Below are 22,178 nucleotides of genomic sequence, written 5' to 3' on the forward strand. Positions count from 1 at the left end.
AGACTATTGAGGCGGCTATGTCTATGGCCCACAAACTTAATGACAAGGTGTTAAGAAGAAGCAAGACTACAGTTGCTGAAACTAGTGAGGAGGTTGTCAAGAAAGCTGATAATGGGAAACAAAAGTGGGATAACAACCGCAATCAATACCAAAATCAGCAGAAGAAATAGGATACCTCAGGTGCTAACAACAGAAATCAGCGTGTGTGTCCTCGTTGCTATAAAGCTCATGATGGTTACTGCACAGTTACTTGTAAGAGGTGCTCCAAGCAAGGGCACATTGCTAAAGATTGTACAGTGCTTTTGCCGGGTTCTGCTACTCCTGCGGCTGGTGGTAAAAATAATAATGTTGGTAATAGAGGTGGTAACGGTAATGGTAATGGGAAATCGAATAATGGAGGTAATCAAAGGGTTTGTTATGAGTGTGGGAAGCCGGGGCATTTCCGAGATGCTTGTCCCAACAAGAAGACTGCTGAAACTGCACGCGGCCGAGCGTTCAACATTAATGCTAAGGATGTGGAGGAAGATCCTAAGCTTGTTACTGGTACATTCTCAGTCAATGATTTATCAGTTTATGTACTATTTGATTCAGGGGCTGATTTAAGTTTCGTGTCGAGTAAATTAAGTCCGAGAATTAAAACGCCGTTAACTCCCTTAGACAATACTTATGTTGTTGAAGTAGCTAATGGTAAAGAACTTACTGCTAAGACTGTACATCGTAAATGTAACATTAATTTGGGTGGTAGGGATTTTGAGATAGGCTTGATACCGATTGAACTTGGTAGTTTTGATATTGTTATTGGTATGGATTGGTTATCTGTGAACCGTGCTGAGATCGTGTGTTATGATAAGGCTATTTGTATTACTGATGTGATTGGAGAGCCACTGATGGTCTTTGGAGATAAGAAATGCACACAGTTAAATCTTATTAGCTGTATGAAAGTTCGTAAACATCTCCACAAAGGCTGTCATGCTATTCTTGCTCATGTTGTTGATCCTAGTAAGGAAGTGAAGAACGTTGATGACGTTCACATTGTTAGGGATTTTTCCGAGGTGTTTCCCGATGACTTACCTGGCCTTCCGCCGCAACGCGCGATAGAATTTCAAATTGATCTTGTTCCCTGCGCTGCTCCTGTAGCACGTGCTCCTTATCGTCTTGCGCCTTCCGAACTTCAAGAATTGTCGAGTCAACTCCGTGAGTTGTTATACAAAGGTTTTATTCGTCCTAGTTCATCCCCTTAGGGAGCTCCCATTCTGTTTGTTAAGAAAAAGGATGGTTCTTTTCGTTTATGCATTGATTATCATGAACTGAATAAGCTCACTGTTAAAAATCATTATCCTCTACCGAGAATTGATGATCTGTTCGATCAGCTTCAGGGTTCTTCTGTTTATTCAAAAATTGATCTTCATTCTGGCTATCATTAGTTGCGTGTTAAAGAATCTGATGTTTCAAAAACTGCTTTTCGCACCCGTTACGGTCACTTTGAATTTCTTGTTATGCCGTTCGGATTGACAAATGCACCTGCTGTGTTCATGGACCTCATAAACCGTGTGTGTAGACCCTATCTGGACAAGTTTGTTATTGTTTTCATCGACGACATCCTTATCTATTCTAAGAGTGATGAAGAGCACGAAGAACACTTGAGGTTAGTGCTTGATTTGTTAAAGAAAGAAGAGTTGTACGCTAAGTTCTCTAAGTGTGCTTTTTGGTTAAGAGAAGTTCAGTTCCTTGGTCATATTGTTAATAAACAGGGAATACAAGTTGATCCTGCTAAAATTGAGGCGATTGAAAAGTGGGAAACCCCGAAAACTCCTACTCAGATTCGTCAGTTCTTAGGGTTGGCAGGTGATGTGTGAAATCTAGTATATAAATTTATCACTGGAAATATGCCTGGTTTAAAGATTACTACACACTAACGGGCAGTGTACCCGATCGTGTAATAGTATAAAAATGGTAATTCCAAGTATCGTTCCAAGGACAGTATTAACGTGAGAATTAAGTTTGAAACTAATAAAAGTAAACTAAGTTAAACTATGAAAATCGAAAGTACGAGATAGTTTGTTTTGCGGCTATTTAACGATTAGCCAAATCAAGATAGCTTTAAAAGTAAAAGACAATATTTTTGGATTTTTAAGTTTAAATAAAGGAAATGCAGACTCGACAGAAAAATAAAGATATTTGAATTCAATGGATAAAAGAATGTTCGCCTAGATATCCTATTCGCAGTGTTGGATGATTTGTTATTAAGCACTAGTTATATTAATCAATGCACGCAATTACAGAGTCGGTTTACCCAGAGTTCTCTTTTAGCAAACACGTCAAACTAGGATTAATTGGCTTAGGGTTCCCTTTTACCAAATACCATCTTTCGTTTGTGACTTAGTAACTAGCTAATTATAAGATTAAGATTCAATTGGTTACGCGTTCGCTCCACACAATTCACCCCTGTTTTATTTAATTACCATACCCGGTTTACCCCCTTGGTCCAGTAAGCACCCAATCGGTTAAGACAAATCAATTGGAAATTAGATCACTAAATTGAAACAGGGTTCCCTTTGTTCAAACAAGATTCACTAATCAACCTAGTAACAATAATTAACACCCACAAGAATGGTTCTTTAATCAAAACTCATAATTAATCATGCATCAATTAATAAAACCTCAAAGTAACATCCAAACACTTGCAAATATTCAATCTAGACAAACATTAAGAGTTTAGCCTACAATCATGGCTGAAATCAAAATAACAATCAAAGACATAGAATAATTCATTGTTGATAACAAAAGAATAAAACTAATTAAAGATTGAAATCTGAAAGATACATGAATCGAGACTTGTTCCCGGAATGATTAATACCTTAGAATGACCTTGAAGATCTCCAAAAATCACCTAAGTTCGTCAAAAAGTGGCTGGAATTCGTCAGGATACGATTATGATTGATTAGGGTTAAATTCGGGCTTAAATACTTGTCAAAATAGCTGAACCGACAGACCTGTCGCGCCGCGGCCTTAATGGTCGCGCCGCGACATTATACATGAAATTTTGATCTTCTTAACTCAAGTTCTGATTTGAAAACACGTGTACGGCCGCGCCGCGGAGGCCTTTCTCGCGCCGCGGCAATTAACTGTTTCTGGTTCCTTCGACTTTTACACACTTTCTTATCTTGAATCATCTAAAAACCCAATATACCTGCTAATAACTTAACGTTTCCATCCTCGGTGCACCATTAGGAATAACAATCCAACAAAATGCCCCATAAACTTCATAAAACACCACTTTCTAATAATTAGCTCGTCAAACTTCGAACAACTCAATATTATCAATATAACCGCCAAATCGTATCCAAATGGACCAAAATGTAACCGATATCGCCAATGAAAATGTGTATAAAATACGCGATATCAAACCACCCCACACTAGAGTTTTGCTTGCCCTCAAGCAATAGAACTCGAAAATTATCTTCTACAATACGATAACGTCTTCAATATGAATGTAGAACCAATGAATCAAGAAACCAACAAGCATCTAGCGTGGGCACGATTTGGCAAAAGTAACAACTATGGTTCCCACTTGCATTCCCCCAAAGTAACTTCCCAAACAACAATCAATATGAATCATTATACTAACCAAAAGTAATCTCGATAACGTACCATAATGATGAATCAGAGAACCTCGAATCATAAGTCTTCAATAGCATCGGGAATCAAGTGGGAACCTAGCACCAAGGAATAAGCAATCGAACACATGTGCCAAGAGAACGTACGGGCTACCCCGCAATTGGTCAAGCCAAGCCTCCCACAGTACCTAACATCGCGAGATGTCGGTAGAAAATAATGTGCTTAGGAGGATACACATTACGTCCGGATATCATCGATGGTTATGAGGTAACCGTCTAATCCGTTAAGTCAACCATAAAGATTGAAGTTCATCAGGCTTAAAAGCTGATATCTTACCTTTCCGGAGGTTATCCACTGGGAATCTGATCAATCACTGACATTTTGTGTATCATGGTGCGCTTCCCATTAAGCTAGCAAATCTCCCTCATTGAGAAAAGCTTCGACTACCAGTTTCCCTGTTTGATGTTGAGGCCTGGTAGATTTCCAGTCGATTTTAGCAATGACTTTTCAAGACTTTTCGTCACCCTACAACTGGTCTGGACTACAACTTCTGAAATAAATCAGCAAGTGTGTCGTTCGGGAGACTTGACTCCCTTAAGGATGGAATGGATACATCCTGTATGGTCATAAAAGGTGGTCGAGCGCATACATTGTCCTTGTTAGGAGAAACAATGAAGACCGCCCTATAAAGTTTTCGATCTAGCGTATGGCCCGGCTTCGACCACACGATCCAATCACCGTTCATACGGTTGACACCCGTTTTTGTACAAGTGACCTACGTATGAACTGAATGTTCATGTAGGATTTCACATTCAAAATAATGAACGTGTTTTGAAAGTTCAAGACTTTCTCCTCTAACAGTACCTCATCGTGAAATGATGGGTAATGAAATGGCACGCTTAAGAGGTATACGTACCAAGTAGGACGGTCGGAAGACTTTACTTCCTTAAATGAGTGGATCTGAGTCACTCGGAAGTGCCAATCTGTTTCAATTGACACCGGTTTTGAAAAATCCCGAAAACCTTCGGGTTCCATAGCTTTTGGCTATGGGTTGTGTTGTCTAAGCAAACACAAGCACGTAGCTATTGCTCCTGAAAAGGACAGCACTGGTGAAGCTCAAGGCTCCTCTTCCCACAGTATCACATCATTAAATGATGCAATAATAAAATGATATAGTTTCGGAAGTATGCTATACCAAGTAACCAAAAGTTTTTGATCTGGCACGTGATTCGGTCACAATCACGCTATGCAATCACCGCTCTCTCACGGTTTACACCCGTTTTGGTACAGGTGACCTACTATTTAGTTCCCCGAACTAGTAGGATTTCATGTTCAAAGGTAATGAACATGTGGAACAACTTTGGCTTCTTTAAACATAATGAAATAAATATACCAAGCCATACTTAAACAAAGGTTTTGGTCGAATTTTTAACTACTTTTATATTTTTTTACTTTTTTAACTAACTAATTTTTCCCCTTTTTTTTTATTTTTCCCTAAATTTTTCAAAATTTTTTTTTTACGACCAAAACCCCGTGAAACGTCAAGTCTTTTAAACATCAAAACCAAACTTATGATGATTCTATTAATAACCAACCCGAGAGATTTTACATCCCCCACCCCACACTTGAGATCAAGTAATGTCCCCATCACTTGAGATCAAAAATGGATTAAAATCAAAAGGGTAAGAAAAATAAAAACTTATCGAGCTTAACCACAGATCGTGGAATGACAGTGACAGATGGCGCTGAACTGACTGCCAGCATAAGAACATCGTCCATTCCCGATCCTCACACCAATACCATCATTAAAGTAGTTTTGCTGAACTTAATGCCAGACTTGAAAAACCGTTTCACCAACACACCTAACAAAAAGAAAAACACACCAAATACATAAATGGGCAAGGTGGTACCACCCGGTACCGAAACGCCTTGCCCCAAATAGGTCTCAAAGTACATCATACGAAAAATAAAAATATCAAGTACAACCAAATCGAAACGGAAATAGTTTAAACAAATACAACAATAATACGTGCAACACATCAATCGCTTCCCGGCCAAAAATCTCTCAACGGGTCCCAAGGCACGCCATAAGTATCTTGGCAAGCTTGATACGGGTCATAATACGGATCCGGTCTCGGAGGCGTCACGGCAGTGTAGTCCGGAATAGTGGTTTGCGTAGGAATGTACGCATCCGGCACATGACGCATCTGCCGTTGGAGCTGCCTCTGATGAATTTCCCACTGATTGTGGGCCCGAATCCCTCGAACATCATACTCTATCCTGTCAACACGGTCGCCCAAATTACCAACCTCTGTCCGAACCTGACCCAAACTCGTGTTAAGCGACCCATAGTTACCCTGGTGCCACGTCATCAACTCCTCATTATGACGGCGCTGCTCGTCATACATACGCTGATTATGCGCAACCTGATCATTATAAAATGTACGACTATCTTGGAACTCGAGATGCAGCCCGTCAACACTATTCACCAACCCATTAAAAGCTTCCTCATCGGGAGCCCATCCTCGAACATTACCACTAGAACTCCCTGCTTCATACGTGGACCCAATACCACGTCCTCTACCGTGACCTCGACCTTGCTGTTGCTGTTGCTGTTGACCTTGACCCTGTTCCTGCTGTTGTTGACCTTGACCCTGTGGTTGTTCTTCATCCTCTACCAAAACCCAACCGTTCGGTCCTCGCCTAATAAAATCGGCTTTAGCGAAAAACAAAATGTTTGTTACCATTGCTTCGACCCCCGCGATAGTACACCTATCAGTAGGCACAGAAAATGCCTCAGCTATACGTGTCACAAAATGGCCCCCTAACAACGGGCGCTCGGGACGATTATCTTCACCGATTTCCTGAAACCAGGACCCCAACATAGTCGGCACATCAATTGCCTCTCTCGCTTTTATCTGCTGGAGGATCCAAAGATCCTTTCTTTTGATTTTGTTTGCATTCCTCCGGGCCATGAACATAGTAGCAATCATTTTAAACAGAATACGGTCCACCGGACGTCGAAGATTAGACTGAATGCTTCTACTAGAACTGAAAGCCCTAACCCCCGGATTAATAATCGTCGGCCAATACTCACTTTCACTAAACTCGCCGTCACCGAATACCCTGCACCCCAACAAATGGTACCCTAAATCGATGTCATCATTTAACTCGGGGTACAAACCCAACGCCCGAGCTAACTCAACTTTACTCATTTGACGGTCCGCCCCGCCAAGCCTAAATATCAAAAAGTCCGAATCACGAGGAGCAACTCGGGGCCGACAACTTACAGTCGAAAAGAACTCGACAGTCAATTGCTCATACACATCTTCGTTAATCTGAAACAAACGCTCATACGGTCTCAACTCATTACCGCTATACGTAACCCATAAGTATCCGCGCAATTCTCGATAAGCTTGAACACTTTCATTCCGAAGTTGCGTCCAATCCAAGTAGTAGGTTTGCTCAATCGGACGAGCAAGATTGATGTTAAACCTTTGTTCCAAATCCTCATTATTACCAACTTGGGACAACCACAATTCAGGGTTGTTCGGTGGTTGCTGTGGTGGGTTACCTCTTGTTCTCTGCATTCATGAAACAAGTAAAGAAAACAAACACAAAACTCAAAAGTTAGTGTTAGTCATCATAATAAGCACCAAACACCTTTACAATCAATCCTTGTTTCATGCTAAATCACTTTCAAATACAATAACCATTTAAACCAATAACTCTTTTGAAAACTTTTCAAAAACTAACTCTCAACCAAATCACATTATCCATAAACAAATAATTCATAACCTTATTCATCAAACAACATAACCATAACACGACCAACATGATTACTTATAACTCCTTTAAATTCCAAAAATCCAATCAACTTCATCATGTTAGCAACTTTTATCAAATTCAACAACCATTAAACAAAAGCTTTATCTCAATTAAAATCATATGTTTAATCATCATTAGCATGGCATATCACATAATTGGAACAATGTAGCTTAAGTCATTCAAAACAAAGTGACCCGCCCATATGGACACTACCCCACACTAGTTCAAAACCACATGAACAATTCAAAGAACAACACACCTTCAAGCAATTAACCCCTTTTTACTTACAAAATTCGGACCTTTAACCCTACAAACCCTAGGTTCATGTTAAACTTCTAAAAACACCAACTTTAGCATAAAATCAAAGCATATAAACAATATCTAACAAAAACCCATGACTAATTGAATCATATAACCCAAATTAAAGCAACCCCACACTAATTCATCATGACAATTAAGAATTAAACAAGCAATTAACATATAATAAGATGAAATTAGTAAAGAAAGGAACAAATTCGGACCTTCTTAGGTGCCATTCTTGAAAGATTAAGGTTACTTGAAACAAGAAATTAAACTTTGTAGAATTAGGGATTTGAAAGATCAAAGGATTTGTAGGTGTTTAAGAGATGTAAGAATGAAAATAATTGAAGTAAAAAGGACCAAATACAGCTGGTCACCCGATTTTAAGTTATGTGGATGGGAAAATTCGGGTGTAATTTAAATTAAAAGCCCAAAACAGTCTACCCGATCAGGTGGCGCGGCGCTCCAATAAGTCGCGCGGCGCGCAACAAAACCGCGCGGCGCGCCGAAAGCTCGCGCGGCGCGCAGAATAACTAAAAATTTCTGCCGAGCTGTTTTCAAAAACTGGTACTTCAGATATACTCAAGTGGCGCGGCGCGCCCCTTATTGGAGCGGCGCTCCATGTACTGTAACTTCAAAAATCCGCATTTTTAAGCAATAAAACCCAGTTTTCTCGCCATAAAACAACCAAACCATCCCCAATAAAAACTAAACATGATCGTATTGCACATATTATCAAACTAGCACCAAAAATATACAAACTTTACAACAACGTGAACCTTATTTAACGAGTCGTTCACACGACTCGTCCCCAACTTCAAGTGGCGTTGGGATCGGGTTCAACGTGAACCTCGTCATCAATCACTAACGGACCATCAACATACTTCTTCACACGATGTCCGTTAACCTTAAAGGTGATACCATTCGCATTTTTCAACTCGATCGTACCGTATGGGTACACCTTAACAACCTCAAATGGTCCCGTCCACCGGGACTTAAGTTTTCCCGGTAAAAGCTTCAATCTAGAGTTAAACAAAAGCACTCGGTCGCCTTCGTTAAACTCTTTTGGACCCTTTAACTTCCTATCATGCCATTGCTTGGTCTTTTCTTTATAAATCAATGAATTCTCGTACGCATCAAGGCGTAATTCACCAAGCTCATTCAATTGCCCCGCCCTTAGGCGTCCGGCTTCCTTCAAATCTAAATTGCACTTTTGAAGTGCCCACATAGCTTTATGCTCAATCTCCAACGGGAGATGGCACGCTTTCCCATAAACCAACCGATAAGGAGTGGTACCAAGTGGCGTTTTGAAGGCGGTTCTAAACGCCCACAAAGCTTCATCGAGCTTATTTGCCCACTCCTTCGGATTCGACCCCACAGTTTTCTCAAGAATACTTTTAAGAGCTCGATTGGTATTCTCAACTTGTCCGCTCGTTTGGGGATGGTATGAAGTAGAAACTTTATGGACAACTCCATATCGCTTCAATACCTTCTCCATTTGGGCGTTACAAAAATGAGTACCCCTATCGCTAATTAAAGCTTTAGGAGTTCCAAATCGAGAGAATAAACGCTTAAGGAACGAAATCACAACTCGTGCATCATTTGTGGGTAAAGCTTGCGCTTCGGCCCATTTAGACACGTAGTCAATGGCAACGAGTATGTAACTATAATTCTGAGATTTCGGAAATGGCCCCATAAAGTCAATTCCCCAAACGTCAAATACTTCGCAAACTTGGATGCTTTGTTGAGGCATCTCATCACGTTTGGTGACTTTACCGGCCCTTTGGCACGAATCACAAGACTTACAAACCAGGTGGGCATCTTTGAAGATTGTCGGCCAATAAAAGCCGGCATCATAAACTTTACGCCCCGTAATTTGGGGTCCAAAATGCCCACCGGTAGGCCCACTATGGCACTCGGTCAAAATACGCAGACACTCATCACCGGAAACGCACCGGCGGATAATACCATCGGGACAACAACGAAAAAGATAGGGATCCTCCCAGAAATAGTACTTAAGGTCACTGAAGAATTTCTTCCTCTTTTGATGTGACCACCCTTTCTCCAAGAATCTCCCAACTAGATAATTAGCAATGTCCACGTACCACGGCTCATCAACCCTATCCACTTTCATGAGATATTCGCCGGGAAAATCATCACGAATGGTCGTCTCATCGAGAACCTCACGGGAGGGGTTCTCAAGACGTGAAAGGTGATCGGCCGCCAAGTTTTCAGCACCCTTTTTATCCCGGATCTCCACATCAAATTCTTGCAAAAGCAAGATCCATCTAAGAAGTCGTGGTTTTGCATCCGGTTTAGCAAAAAGGTACTTTAGAGCAGAATGGTCCGTAAAGACAATAGTCTTAGATAAGACTAAGTAGGACCGGAACTTATCAAACGAAAAGACCACCGCAAGGAGCTCTTTTTCAGTGGTAGTATAATTTAATTGCGCTCCTTGCAAGGTCTTGCTTGCATAGTAGATGGGTCGGAAATGCTTCTCGACCCTTTGACCCAAAACTGAGCCAACAGCGAAATCAGATGCATCGCACATAAGCTCGAACGGAAGGGACCAATTCGGAGCAATTATGATTGGTGCATTGATGAGTTTCTCCTTCAAAAGCTCGAATGCCTTTTGGCACTCGTCGGAGAAGTTCCACGGGGTGTCCTTTTCAAGGAGTTTATTCATCGGGTTGGCAATCTTAGAAAAATCTTTAATGAATCGCCGGTAAAAACCGGCGTGCCCGAGAAAACTCCTAACACCCTTAACATCGGTAGGAGGTGGAAGGTTCTTAATAGCGGTAACCTTTGCGGGATCCACCTCTATACCGTTTTTAGAAATCTTGTGCCCGAGAACGATGCCCCCTTGAACCATGAAATGGCACTTCTCCCAGTTGAGCACAAGATTAGATTTTTCGCACCTGACCAACATCCGTTCTAAATTAAGAAGGCATGAATCGAAAGTGTCACCGAATACCGAGAAGTCATCCATGAACACCTCCATGCAATCTTCGATCATGTCATGGAATATGGCCATCATGCACCTTTGAAAAGTGGCCGGAGCATTGCAAAGGCCAAAGGGCATGCGTCGATATGAAAACGTGCCATACGGGCACGTGAAAGTAGTCTTCTCTTGGTCCTCGGGCGAGATAGGAATTTGAAAATAGCCCGAGAAACCATCGAGAAAGCAATAGAAACTGTTTCCCGCCAACCTCTCTAGCATTTGATCCATGAAAGGTAGCGGGAAGTGGTCTTTACGTGTGGCGTCGTTCAACTTACGGTAGTCGATACAAACACGCCACCCCGTGACAGTCCGGGTGGAAATTAACTCATTTTTATCATTGGTGGTAACAGTCATACCACCTTTCTTAGGTACACAGTGTACCGGGCTAATCCACGGGCTATCAGAAATCGGGTATATCAGACCTGCATCAAGGAGCTTAACGATTTCTTTCTTCACGACATCCTGCATGTGCGGGTTCAACCTCCTTTGACGTTGCACCACAGGTTTGGAGTTATCCTCCATTAGGATCCTGTGGGTGCAATAGGAGGGACTAATACCCTTAATGTCGTGAATCTTCCATGCAATGGCCGGTTTATGGGCCTTTAGCATGGTTACAAGCTCATTTTTCTGACCTGCTGAAAGAGAAGAAGAAATGATTACCGGAAGCTTAGATTCCTCTTGCAAGTAAGCGTATTCCAAATGATCTGGAAGTGGCTTCAATTCAAGCTCGGGAGGTTCTTCAATTGAAGACTTGCTCCGGTAATTTGAATCACGTTCGAGTTCTTTGAACTCCTCTTCAGTCGGCTCATAGCCGTTTTCCATCAAGGTGGTTAAAAGATCCACCTCCTCAACCTGCACATCCTCATCAATCTCAACCAATGAGCATTCTCCTGAACCCTGTAACTCTGGGAATTCCTGCAAAAACTCAGACTGGACATTCACAGTGTTAAGAAAATAACATGTATCATCAGTGTAACCAGGGTATTTCAAAGCATGGTCGATTGAGAATGTTGCACTCAAATCGTCTATCCTAAGGGTCAGCTTTTGGCCATACACATCAATCATACACCTAGCAGTATTTAAGAATGGCCGACCCAAAATTAGTGGAATCCTTTCATCCACTTCCATATCCAAAACCACAAAATCCGCCGGAAAAACTAACGACCCGGTCTTCACTAGCATATTCTCTATGATTCCACGAGGGAATTTAATAGAGCGGTCGGCTAGCTGCACAGCCATACGCGTGGGTTTTAACTCCCCGGGGTCTAGCTTTAAGTAAATAGAATAAGGCATTAAATTAATGCTAGCCCCCAAATCCGCCAGAGCCCTCATACAGTCCAAATTACCAAGTAAACAAGGAATGGTAAAACTTCCAGGATCCTCAAGCTTCTCGGGAAGCTTGTTTGCAACAACCGCTGAGCATGCGGCATTCAACCTGACTGAAGACACGTTCTCCAGTTTCCGCCTGTTAGTCAGCAAATCCTTAAGAAACCTCGCATACTTAGGTATACCTGCAATAACATCAATAAAAGGCATATTTATGTTAACTTTTTTAATCAAGTCCATGAACTTGGACTTTTCGGCCTCTAGCTTCTCCAATCGCTGTTTCCTCGGGAATGGGAGCGGTGGTTGATACTCTCTAACTACCGGTTTAGCAGCAACAGTAACCGGTTCCTTAACAACTTTTTCAGCCACCTGTTCCGGCTCCTTTTCCCTTTCCGGTTCACTTTCAACAACCGGCTCACTATCATTAACTAACGGTACCCTCAAATCATACTCGTCGGGCTTCCTCGGTGGATGATACGCTAAACCACTTCGGGTGGTGATAGCATTAACATGCCCGTTTTTCGGGTTAGTATCCGTCTTGCTCGGTAACTCCCCCGGTTTTCTCTCACTACTCTTATTAGCAAGTTGACCAATCTGCTGTTCTAGATTATGAATAGCTGCTTGTTGATTTCGAAACATTTGGTCATTCTTTTCATTATTCTGAGTAACGGTAGTGACAAGTTGAGTCTGAGATATCACTAACTTCTCGATCATAGCCTCAAGGTTGGACTTTTTCTCTTCGACCTGTGGTTTCTGAAAATAACCGGGAGCTTGCTGCTGAAAACCTCCACTAGAACCCGGTTGGAACCTCGAACCCTGATTACCTTGCGGATTATAAGGATTATTGAAATTCCTATTAAACTGAGCACGTCCCTGAAACTGATTGTTATTCTGCTGACTAATATAGTTGACCTCTTCTTTCTGATTCATAGTCAAACCCGCATCACAATCTTTGCCCAGATGCAAACCTCCACAGTATTCACAACCAACCTTCATACCATGAATATCCTTGTTCATCTTCTCCAAATTCCTACCAAACGAATCCAACTTAGCACTGATAGACCCAAAATCATCATAAGCACCTGTACCTGTAGTCTCTGTTCTCTTAACTGAAGCTGAAGGGTAAGATTCATGATCCTGATGCCACTCATGAGAATAAGCAGCTTGCTTTTCAATGATCTCTAACGCCTCTTCTTCAGTCTTATCCATTAACGTACCACCTGCAGCTTGATCAATACACTGACGCGTAGGAATATCACAACCTTTGTAGAAAATCTGAACCTTCTGTAAATCATTCAACCCGTGTTGCGGACACGAGCGTAACAAAGTAGCAAAACGGTCCCAAGCATCAAACAATGTCTCACTGCTCTTTTGTCTAAATTGAGAAATATCTGCTTGAAGTCGAGCAGCTCGAGATGCAGGGAAAAACTTTGACAAAAACTTATCCTCCAAAGTCTCCCAAGATCTAATCGTACCCTCGGGTTGCTTATCTAACCATCTCTTAGCTTCTCCCTTAAGAGTCCAAGGGAAAAGTCTTGTCTTAATTGAAGTGTCGGCAACCTCATGTAGCTTAAACAAGTTACAAACATCATTAAAATTACGAAGATGCTCGTTAGCATCCTCGGTATCTTTGCCATAGAATCGGCAATCAGAAGAAATCAAATTCAGGATCGGCCCTGTAATTTGAAAAGGCTGAGTAATATTCGGTTGAGTAATCGAATTGCCTTGGCCTCCTCGGGTGGCCTTTAACTTTTCAGCCATAGTCTGAGGACGGGGTGCTTCTCCTTCGGCCATTTCTTCAGTTTCTGTAGTATCAGACGAAGCGTAAGAGTCTTCTTCGTTAAAAATTTCAGGTGGTGTCTCGGGCACCACAGTCTCAGAAGTACTTCCCAAATTAACGTAAGTATCACCCGATGAAACTGATGAATCCACTGTTAACTTTTGCTTCTGACTTAAAGCTTTAAACAACTCTCTTTCAGGCTCGTCAAATGGTTTAACAATTGGAGAATCTGAAGAACGCGTATGTTGCATGCACTACCTGTAACTGCAAGAACACAGCTAACAAACCGATTAAACGCACCGACTCAATTAGAATTAAATTAAACTAAACAGTTAAAATTAACTAAAAACAAACTTAATTATCAAACTTAATTTTCAACACAACCGTCCCCGGCAGCGGCGCCAAAAACTTGATGTGTGAAATCTAGTATATAAATTTATCACTGGAAATATGCCTGGTTTAAAGATTACTACACACTAACGGGCAGTGTACCCGATCGTGTAATAGTATAAAAATGGTAATTCCAAGTATCGTTCCAAGGACAGTATTAACGTGAGAATTAAGTTTGAAACTAATAAAAGTAAACTAAGTTAAACTATGAAAATCGAAAGTACGAGATAGTTTGTTTTGCGGCTATTTAACGATTAGCCAAATCAAGATAGCTTTAAAAGTAAAAGACAATATTTTTGGATTTTTAAGTTTAAATAAAGGAAATGCAGACTCGACAGAAAAATAAAGATATTTGAATTCAATGGATAAAAGAATGTTCGCCTAGATATCCTATTCGCAGTGTTGGATGATTTGTTATTAAGCACTAGTTATATTAATCAATGCACGCAATTACAGAGTCGGTTTACCCAGAGTTCTCTTTTAGCAAACACGTCAAACTAGGATTAATTGGCTTAGGGTTCCCTTTTACCAAATACCATCTTTCGTTTGTGACTTAGTAACTAGCTAATTATAAGATTAAGATTCAATTGGTTACGCGTTCGCTCCACACAATTCACCCCTGTTTTATTTAATTACCATACCCGGTTTACCCCCTTGGTCCAGTAAGCACCCAATCGGTTAAGACAAATCAATTGGAAATTAGATCACTAAATTGAAACAGGGTTCCCTTTGTTCAAACAAGATTCACTAATCAACCTAGTAACAATAATTAACACCCACAAGAATGGTTCTTTAATCAAAACTCATAATTAATCATGCATCAATTAATAAAACCTCAAAGTAACATCCAAACACTTGCAAATATTCAATCTAGACAAACATTAAGAGTTTAGCCTACAATCATGGCTGAAATCAAAATAACAATCAAAGACATAGAATAATTCATTGTTGATAACAAAAGAATAAAACTAATTAAAGATTGAAATCTGAAAGATACATGAATCGAGACTTGTTCCCGGAATGATTAATACCTTAGAATGACCTTGAAGATCTCCAAAAATCACCTAAGTTCGTCAAAAAGTGGCTGGAATTCGTCAGGATACGATTATGATTGATTAGGGTTAAATTCGGGCTTAAATACTTGTCAAAATAGCTGAACCGACAGACCTGTCGCGCCGCGGCCTTAATGGTCGCGCCGCGACATTATACATGAAATTTTGATCTTCTTAACTCAAGTTCTGATTTGAAAACACGTGTACGGCCGCGCCGCGGAGGCCTTTCTCGCGCCGCGGCAATTAACTGTTTCTGGTTCCTTCGACTTTTACACACTTTCTTATCTTGAATCATCTAAAAACCCAATATACCTGCTAATAACTTAACGTTTCCATCCTCGGTGCACCATTAGGAATAACAATCCAACAAAATGCCCCATAAACTTCATAAAACACCACTTTCTAATAATTAGCTCGTCAAACTTCGAACAACTCAATATTATCAATATAACCGCCAAATCGTATCCAAATGGACCAAAATGTAACCGATATCGCCAATGAAAATGTGTATAAAATACGCGATATCAGCAGGTTACTATCGAAGGTTCATTCAGGATTTCTCTCGTATTGCGAAATCTCTGACAGCTTTAACGCATAAGGGGAAGAAGTATGAGTGGAAGGATGAATAAGAGGATGCTTTTCAGATTTTGAAGAAGAAGTTGACTACCGCTCCGATTTTGTCACTATCGGAGGGTAATGACGATTTTGTTTTTTATTGTGATGCATCGCGACAAGGCTATGGTTGCGTTTTGATGCAACGAAGGAAGGTTATTGCGTATGTGTCACGACAGTTGAAGATTCACGAACAGAACTATACAACTCCTGATTTAGAGTTGGGGGCTGTTGTTTTTGCGCTTAAAATTTAGAGACACTATCTTTATGGTGTTAAGTGTACTGTGTACACCGATCACAAGAGTCTTCAACATATCCTCGATCAGAAACAGTTGAACATGAGACAACGAAGATGGATTGAGACGTTGAATGATTATAATTGTGACCTTTTGTATCACCCGGGTAAGGCCAATGTTGTGGCTGATGCATTGAGTCGTAAAGAAAGGACTGAACCTCGCAGGGTTAGGGCCTTGAATATGACAGTTAGATCAAACCTCGTTAGGCAGATTCTTGAGGCACAACAAGAAGCCTTAAAGGAGGAGAATTTCGTGAAGGAGAATGTAGAAAAGGTAGCTAAGAAGTTTGAAGTACGAGCTGATGGTACTAGGTATTTTGAGGGACGTCTATGGGTTCCGAAATTTGGAGGTCTTCGACAACTTGTTTTGGATGAGGCTCATAAGTCTAGATACTCTATTCATCCTGGTTCAGGAAAGATGTATCAGGATCTTAAGGAGCTGTATTGGTGGCATAATTTGAAAGGTGATGTAGCTAAGTATGTGACTAAGTGTTTGACCTGTGCTAAGGTCAAAGCTAAACATCAAAAACCATCTGGACTTTTGGTGCAACCAGAAATTCCCGAGTGGAAGTGGGAAGGTATCACTGTGGATTTTATTACTAAGTTACCAAGAGATTCGGGTGGCTATGATGCGATTTGGGTGATTGTAGATCGACTCACTAAGTCGGATCACTTTTTACCGATTAGGGAAACGGATTCGATGAAGAAACTCACCCGTTTGTATTTGAAAGAGATTGTTTCTAGGCATGGTGTTCCCGTGTCCATTATTTTTGACCGAGACAGTCGATTTGTGTCGAGGTTTTGGCGATCTTTACAGGAAGCCTTGGGTACTAGGTTGGATATGAGCACCGCTTATCATCCTCAAACGGATGGTCAAAGTGAAAGGACCATTCAGACATTAGAAGATATGTTGCGAGCGTGCGTCATTGATTTTGGAAATGGGTGGGATAAATATTTGCCGCTAGCTGAGTTTTCTTATAACAACAGTTACCACGCAAGTATTAAAGCCGCACCTTTTGAAGCTTTGTACGGTAGGAAATGTAGGTCTCCTATTTGTTGGAATGAGATTGGGGATGCTCAACTTACAGGTCCAGAGATTATTCACGAGACTACTGAGAAGATTGTACAAATTAAAGAAAGGTTGAGAACTGCTAGAAGTCGGCAAAAGAGTTATGCCGATAAGGGAAGGAAAGATGTTGAATTTCAAGTTGGTGATCGTGTTATGTTAAAGGTTTCGCCTTGGAAGGGCGTAATCCGTTTTGGTAAAAGGGGAAAGTTAAGTCCTCGTTTCGTGGGACCTTTCGAGATCATTGAAAGAGTTGGACCGGTGGCTTATCGTTTGAAATTGCCACAAGAACTCAGTGTTGTTCACGATGTTTTCCATATTTCGAATTTAAAGAAGTGTTTGGCTGAATTTGATCAGACTATTCCTTTGGAGGAACTTCAAGTTGATAAGCAATTGCATTTTATTGCGGAGCCTGTTGAAATCATGGACCGAGAGGTTAAGACTCTTAAACAGAGCAGAATTCTTATAGTTCGGGTCAGATGGAACGCTAGACGCGGTCCCGAGTTCACTTGGGAGCGTGAAGACCAGATGAAGCAGAAATACCCGCATTTGTTCTCAGATGCCGAGTCAACCCCTGCGCCTGCTTAAATTTCGGGACGAAATTTCCGTAACGGTAAGGTACCGTCATGACCCTACTTTTTCCGTTATCTTTTTCAGTTAATTATTTAACGGCCATTAACTGTTAGTGTGCCACGTCATTTCTATGACCTATATTATTATTTTTTTTGTAATAATATATATATATATATATATATATATATATATATATATATATATATATATATATATATATATATATATATATATATATATATATTAATTATTATGTGTTATGTGAATATTTGTATTCATATTTTAAACTTATACGCTTCTACGTCTCGCGGATTTCCATCCGGCGAATCTTTTTGGTTTTCAAACCAACGGTCGAGTTTTTGGGACATTTAAATCCTAAATATTTTAAAAATGATATTTTAAGATCATATTATTATATAGTGTATTTATATTTATTTTTCGTCGCGCGTTTGTTATCTCTCCGGATTTTAAATCGCGTACGTGCGTTTTTGCGTTTCGGGTTTCGTTCGGGCTTTCGGGCCATAAGGATTTATCAATTAGCAAGTTTGGCCCACCATGGGGCCTACCCCATCTCAAAATCGGCCGAAGCCAAGGGGGAGGGGGATACCCCTTTACACTTTGATTTCATTTTTCATTTTTTTCATTTCAAGTCTAATTCACCAAAACCTAAAATTAAATTTGCTCTCCTCCCTTTTCTTCCTTGGGTGCTGTCACCAATCATCACCTTCATCATCATCATTTCACAAATTTTAAAGCTTAGATCAAGGATTGATTAGTATAAACGCGTTCCTCTCTTCGTTCTCTACGCGATTACATAGATTGTCTCGATTAGGGTATAAACCCTAACCCTAGAACTTTCAATTTTTCAATTATTTTCTGTATTTTGATGTTTATTTAGTAGTATGATGTTTATGGATTATTGTAATGATGTTTGTATGCATAGATGTACTCAAAATCACATGTTTTCGGTTTGTAAAATTCTGGACAGCAGCTAATTCGTGTATTCTGAGTTTGTGACTGATATAAATGTTAAAATAAACTATTTAGATGAGTTCCTCTCATCAAGACATTAATTTTAGACTCCGGATTCATGTCGTTTCGATTCCCGGAGCCCTTGTTATGATCAAATTAGTATTTTGTAAAGATTAAATTGTGATATTGACATGAACCAGGTTTGGTCCGACTTTGTGACCATCCTTGGTGTCTTTAGGGTGTGTTAGTGTGTTAGGAATGATGGTGGGACGAACTTTCAAGTTCGGGTCACCTAAATCCGAGTCACGGTTCACCCGTTATGACTAAAACACGATTTTGAGAAAATTGAAGGTCCAAGTAGTGTCATGGCTGATTACCACGACTTGTGGACTGTTCTTGGTGTGTTCTTGAGTGCACCATTGTTTCGGGTGGTTTGAATAGGCGGAGATGCATATAAGGCTCGCCAGAAACCAACACCCGGGCCTCAAGATACGACCCAAGGAACTTTTGAATTAAAACTTATGATTAATTCTAAAACTTATGATAAAAATAATGAATTTCATTATTAATTAATTACTTATGATAAAAGAAGTAATTATTATTATTTAAGACTTATGATATAAATATTTATTATATCATTTAATTATTATTTATGATTTAATTAACATTTTAATTTAACTTACGATTAATAATACTTTTATTATTATTGGAAAATACTTATGATAAGTATTAAATTTATTTTATGAGAATATTATTATAAGACTTATAATAAAGATTAAATAATTATTTAATTATTATAAGACTTAATTATTATTTAATTATGATTTAATTATTAAATACTTATGATTTAATAATTATAATTAGAAACTTATGATATGGTTAATAATTCATTATTAATTAATAATACTTATGATATGATTTAAAAATTTATTATTAATTAATAATACTTATATTATGATTAATATTTAATTAATTAATTAAATACTTATGATATATTAATTATATCACTTCAACTTATATTAACTTTAATAATTCATTTTATTTAATTAAACTTATGTTATTACTTAATTATACACTTTTAACTTTAATAAACATTATAACTTATGAAATTATTATAATTTACACTTTTCAAATTAATGTTGACTATGTTTGACCAAGGTTGACTTTTGAGTTGACTTTCAGTTGACTTTGACTTTCAGTTGACTTTTGTTGACTTTCTAAATAAGGAAACTTTCCTAACTTAAAAACTTTCTAAAAATAGAACTTTCTAAATTTGGAAACTTTCCAAAAATAGAAACTTTCCAAAAATAGAAACTTTCCAAAAATAGAAACTTTCCAAAAATGGAAACCTGCTAAAAATAGAAACTTTCTATAAATAGAAAGTATGTGTCCGTACGCTGTTCCAGTCAAACCGATGCTTGCCGAGTATTGTTCTATGTCTACTTGCAACATGTACAATAGCTATCATAATAAGACTTGACCTAAGTTAGTTATTTATATCGACCTGCTTTTTTTATAGGTCGGCGCTGTGATCGTTTCTAATCACTTTACTCTATTTGCTGTTCGCTTGTTTGTGTGGTTTCTTCAGTTGCTTTTAAGGTGAGTTATAGTCCCGTTTTTACATACTTTTCAAAGTATATTTTTGGGATGTGATTACATGCATTTTTATTTACATTTAGACACAAGTAAAAGTTAAATTTAATTATTCATTGTGAGTTGGACAAATATATTCCCTAGTCTGGTAACTGTAATCATTGGTTTCTACCGGTGAACGCGAATCCTACGGATAGATCTATCGGGTTTGACAACCCCATTTCGAGCTAGTCGCGCTAGCAATTTATAATCGGAATGTTTAGTACTTCGTAATTTGTTGTAGATACACTGTCCAAGTATATATTTTTATTGTGTTTGGCAAGGGTAAATAAAGGGTTAAGTGGTTACCAGGTGGCTCATTGATAATGGAATAATGTTTAATGTTTTCTAACATTTTTTAAATCTTGTGGTCTAAAGTTTATTCAATTATTTAAACATATAATTCACTCAACCTTTGTGTTGACAGTTTACTCGCATGTTTTCACAGGTACTTGAGTTTATGTGATGCTTCCGCTGTGTTTAGAAGAGTCTGCATGCATTTGGGCAGATTTTTATGAAACAATTTATGAAACTTTGGCTTGCATTCGGTTTTTGAATAATTAATACTTGTGAGTTGTTGACAATGTTTTTGTGTCAACTTTGGATTATTAATATGTTGGGTTACTTTTAAACTACATATTTTGGTATGCTTTCCTTTTTGGGAAACTTTTGAAATAAAAGAATGCAATGTCATTTATTAAATTCATTTAAGTTCGATCAAGCTGTGGGACCAAGTGACGGAGCCGTTAAGTGTTTTGACGGGGTCGTCACATGTGGTATCAGAGCGTTGGTTGTAGGGAACTAGGCGGTCTTAATGTGGTCAACCCGTGGTTATTAGGGTGCATTAGAGTCTAGTCTACAGCCCGACCTTTTTGCTATAGCATTATTATGCATTTCATTTCGTATAAGTTATATTATTAGCTTTTATATCTTTTTGGTATGTGGTTTACGGTTTTGCTGTTTGCAGATGTCGACTTCGAGCGATAACTCTGTTGCTGCTCCTGCTCCACCGTCTCCTGCTAGACGTCGTGCTAATCAACCAGAGATCGATGATCCTGTTCATTACTATTTTTCTTCCATTACTCATATGAACCGGGCTTATAATGAAGTGACACGTATTAACGCCCTTAGTGATTGTTTGCGCACTTTGCCACATAATGAAGTTATAGGCGAGATCCGTGCTGACATGGGTAACTTTATCACTTTCAAGCATAGGGTTGAGGATGCGAACCGTAAGCGTGATCGAGAAGTTAATGCTAAGTTCGAGGCTCTCGAGAGCACTGTTCGTGTGTTGAAGGAAGAGTTGAATGTTGTGAAAGGGAAGTTGCGTAAGTATGAGGATCCTGCTGAGACTCATGCTGGACCAGCTTATCACACCCGCTCTAAGCGAATGTGATGTGATTATACATATTGATTATCTATTTCATCAGACTTAATGTCCTTTTTATACATACATTTTGGGTTATGTACGGCGTTTTACCGAGGATTTTATTAAGATTTTGTTATGAGATATTTTTCATTATGTATGGATGGTTATTTTTATGACATCTATTATCATTATCATGTTTTATTTCTGATGTTGTGGCTCTTGGCATGTTATATTATGCGTAATATATGTTCATGTATGTTAGGTTCTATGTATGTTGTATGATGTTATCATAAAATATGTATGCATGTGATGGTTATTTCTATAACAATCATAACTGTCATGTTATTACTCATAGTGTTTGTTA

This window comes from Rutidosis leptorrhynchoides, chromosome 3 (assembly GCF_046630445.1).
Source record: "Rutidosis leptorrhynchoides isolate AG116_Rl617_1_P2 chromosome 3, CSIRO_AGI_Rlap_v1, whole genome shotgun sequence".
Lineage (NCBI taxonomy): Eukaryota > Viridiplantae > Streptophyta > Magnoliopsida > Asterales > Asteraceae > Rutidosis > Rutidosis leptorrhynchoides.